This window comes from Cavia porcellus, unplaced genomic scaffold, assembly GCF_034190915.1.
Source record: "Cavia porcellus strain 051 isolate PalLab524CR breed Dunkin Hartley unplaced genomic scaffold, mCavPor4.1 scaffold_26, whole genome shotgun sequence".
Classification (NCBI taxonomy): domain Eukaryota; kingdom Metazoa; phylum Chordata; class Mammalia; order Rodentia; family Caviidae; genus Cavia; species Cavia porcellus.
The window spans coordinates 40,882,039-40,886,111 of record NW_026947509.1 but is presented as its reverse complement, the minus strand read 5'-3'; the positions used below and the strand labels follow the sequence as shown (position 1 = coordinate 40,886,111).

The window sequence follows — 4,073 nt, the reverse complement described above, 5'->3', positions numbered from 1 at the left end:
GAAATTCTGGGCAGGGATGAACCTACAGAAAAGAAAGCATTAGAAATCCAGGCAACACAGGACTACTCTTTGTGCAGCTTTGTTGTGGAAATAAAACCCTGCACCAGAGCCCAATTCCAATTCAGCTGTTAGGCCAGAGAAACGTCAGCTTCTGTGTTAGGGGAAAATGTAGGGAGCCCAGGCTAGCACCCTGCTGCAAAGCTCGTCAAGGACTATGATCCCTGAGTCCCTCAGACTCCACTGAAGTTGGGGGCCACCAGTGTCCTTTACAAGCTCTGTAGTGTCCGCAGCCCTGCCTGAAGCAGGACCAGGGAAATTAGGAAAACTCACCCTGCGCTGCAGATAGATTCGCAGACTGGCATGAGTAAGCTGGGTGATACCAAAGAGGAAAGGAGGATTTTGGCCTCTCTAGTAAATCAGCTTTAGGAAGAACATTCCTTGCATTTCCTGCCTTTCTTTTCTTCCCGTCTCCCTCCCCTTCTCCCTCTGCCCCACCCTCCCTTCCTCCCTTGTCCCCCTCCCCCTCTTTCTCCTCCCACCCTTTCTGTCTTTCTTTCTGTTTTGGTTTTTTGAGACGAGATTTCTCTCTATGTAGCTCAGTCTGGCCTTGAACTTGCAGCAGTCCTCCCGCCTCTGCATCCCAAATGCTGTGATTACAGAGATGCACCACCATGCCCAGCCTTGCCATTCTTTCTAACCCAAAACTAAAACCAAGATCTGTCAGTCCCTGAAGCCATGCTGCCCATTTTGGACTTTTTGTCTAAAAATCACATTTCTGTCTTGTGTCCTTGTTTCTCCTGAGGCCACCTTGAAAGAGGAAACTTTGCACAAAAGCTTTGCAGTTCCCATTTGGTCCTACAGAGAAGAAGGGAATGTTGGGTGGATTGTGAGAGAAGAGGATTCTGTGCTCGCCTGATTGAATCAGGTGGGATTTCCAACTTCTTGAGGAACTGGGTTGGTAAGCAGGGCTCACTCTGAGCTTGAATCAAGCATGAGTTGGGGGCTGGGGGTTGGACAGCTATTTGATTACAGTTTGCAGAGTAGTGAAACCTTAACAGAGAGTTTAAAAATATTTATTACATATTGGATCAAGCTTGCCCTGGCAAAGTAAGATCTTAGTTGAATTAGAAGCCAGTGGATGAGGTTTTCTTGAAAGTATTCTTTGTTAATATGATTCAGGAGGAAGCGCTGATGTGATGCATTTCAGATTTAATGCAACTGGGACTTTGGGGATAGGAGGACAGTTCCCCAAATCCAGCATGTTTGTATTCGCTGATGTTCGGTGTCATGGCCTATGATTCTGCACTAGATATGTGTTATGGGGAAAAGCCTTCTGGCTAAGGTAGCCAAGGGGTCAGCAAATAAATTTTTTTATATTCTCTTTTTAAATTATTGGTTTAGGGCCTGGGGATTTAGCTCAGTGGCACAGGCGTCTCGTCTGCCTGGCAAGTGTGAGGTTGTGAGTTCGATCTCCAGTACCCTCCCCCCAAAATAAATTACTGGATTATGCTAAGAAAAACCACCACTACCAATAGCAAAATCCCCCACTCTGTCAATGTTTAGTTCTAAAAACAAACCTTGCCCCACCTTACCACTTAGGTTTATGTCATTTGAGATGCTCATGGCACCTAATAAGCCAAAACTGGCTAAACGTTTAGCCTAGAGGAGGCCGTGTGAAATCAGCTCACTTTGCGGGAATGCGGCTGACTCTGCAGTTGGCGAGTGTGCACAAGCACGCAGACTGCGTGTGCCATCCTGTTCCCATGCCTGCCGTGGGCCTCTTGGTGCAGCGGGCCCTGACTGTGCATACTGTGTGGAGCATCTATCAGGGCCAGGATTACCCTGGAAGCACACCTCATGGCTTAAGTTTTTCTCCAACAATGGATCAGATGACTATGGGTTCCAGCTGGGAGTCAGATGAATCAGCTGGCTTTTATTTAGAGGCCCCAGTGTGTCCTAAATACTTATCTTTCTTTTTTATTCTTTTTGGCACCAGGAATCAAACTCAGGGCCTTGTGCTTGCCGGCAGGTGCTGTACCCGAGTCATGACCCCGCCCTTATCTTTCAAACTGCAGCTTCACATTTGACCTCACCCGGCGGAAACACAAGGGAAATAGAACCAGTCGAGGCAACAGCGGGTTTGTGCCCTTCATTCTGGTGACACCAAGGCCTCACCAAGGGGATGGGTGATTGCAATGGCCGCTCTGTCTTTAGAGACAGGGTCTTGCTGCGTGCTTCAGGCTGGCCTCGACTCACTGTGGTGCTGCCCAGGCCAGCTGTTGCCCAGGCCAGTTGAGAGCTCAGGGGCACTCTTGCCTTTGCACCCTGGGTGCTGCCATGCTTGATAGGGCACACGGGAAGGGCCAAGGACAGGCAGCTGGATTTGTGTCATGTGATGTTACAGTGAATACTGGCTGATTTAATGAAGGTTTCAGATTATTTAGTTATTTTATTGGCTCTTGTATGAATAAAAGCTTGTATTCCCCTACTGGAAGAAAATGGTTTAAATATTTTTGAGTGGTAACAAAGCATAATCAAGCAGTTACTAATCCGAGCATGGTGATAAATGCCTGGAAGCCCAGCTACTAAGGAGATTGAGGCAGGAGGATTGTAAGTTTGAGACCAGCCTCGGCAAATTATAAGGTCTTGTCCTAAAATGAAAACTAAAAGGGGCTGAGGATGTAGCTCAGTAGTAAAGTGCCCTGGGTTCTGTGCTCCTGCACCAGGGAAAAAATAACCAATGATTTTAAAAAAGAAAAAAAAAAAAAAAAAAAAAAAACCAACTCAGGCAACTTAGATGAAAGTCTGGTCATAAATAATCTGAATTTCTTAGTCGTAGAATATATAGCAATACTGGCAATTTTAATACCATCACTAATCATTTGGAAATCTCTGACATTCTTTCCCTGCAATATTTGTGTATTTAGTGGAAACTCTTTAAAAAGTCCTCACTAGACAACAAAAGTTGTTTCATGGTTATGATGTAATTGTAAGGTACTATTTCAAGACTGCCAAGATCAAAGGCTTGAAATATGACTGACGAAAAAAATATGCAGGAGAGACCCCTCCACCTGACCTTTCAAGGGACCTTAACCAATAGCATTTTGCTTTCTGTTATCATTAGGTTTCTGGAAACAGAATCGTACAAAAGATACATTCTCCAGAGGCACATGAATTAAAATTAAAAGAGTAAAAACAAATAATCTTAAATGATGAAATTCTCCTTTTCATTTAAACAGTGGGAGATAGATGTACTTAATGTCCTAAAAATAAAAATAGGAAATTGTACTCAGATTTTGTGTTGGGGAGCTGGTGATGTAGCTTCCTAGGGAAGCACTTGTGTAGCTCAACAGAACCCTGAGTTCAACCCCAGCACAATTAACGACAGCAACAATAAAACAAGGAACAAACGAAACCTTCGAAAATCCTAAAACAAAACAAAGCAAAAATAAAAATAGAAGAAAATACATTGAGAACTGGGTCCAATATCAAAATCTGAAAAGAGATATCAAGAAAACCGCTTTTATTGTTTTTGTGTAGACAAAGGAAATCTCCTAGTGCATCTCCCTGAGCCTTAGGACGGCTTATCTTTACAATTTACAGTTCTTTCCATACAATAAAAACAAACTGACAGACGACTTTTTCTGTATGTTTGACTGCTGTACACTCGGTCAGGAGCTGCTAATCGGCGGGGCATATTCAAAACTTTCTTTCCTTCTTTTGTCTAAAGCGATGAGGAGAGGAGACATCAAGTCCCAATTCTCTCTTGTAGCTCTTTCTAATTTCCCAAACTAGAAAAGAAGGTAGGAAAGAAAAAAGGAAGAGAGGAGGGGAAAGGAAGGGAAGGGAACAACAGAAAAAGAAAAACCAGCAATGCTTGTTCACACATAAGACAGTTTTAGATGGTGGTGATGGTTTTCTCTCATGAATTACCAACCTCCGAGAGGACAATGGGCCCTGAGGTGCAGCTCAGAGATGGAGCACAGGCCTGGTATGCTCAGGGTCTGGGTTCAGGCCCTGGCAGCACGGAACGAGGAGGAAGGAAGGAAAGAGGGCAGGAAGAAGGGAAGGAA

General features: G+C 44.4%; 1 long non-coding RNA gene across 1 annotated transcript; it reads left to right on the top strand.

Annotated features, from left to right (window-relative positions):
* Positions 1-281: 281 nt before the first annotated feature.
* Positions 282-3,635, top strand: LOC134473145 (uncharacterized). The gene is made up of 2 exons (XR_010043238.1): positions 282-925; positions 1,997-3,635. It is a non-coding gene; the product is annotated as an uncharacterized LOC134473145 (long non-coding RNA).
* The last annotated feature ends 438 nt before the right edge of the window (positions 3,636-4,073 follow it).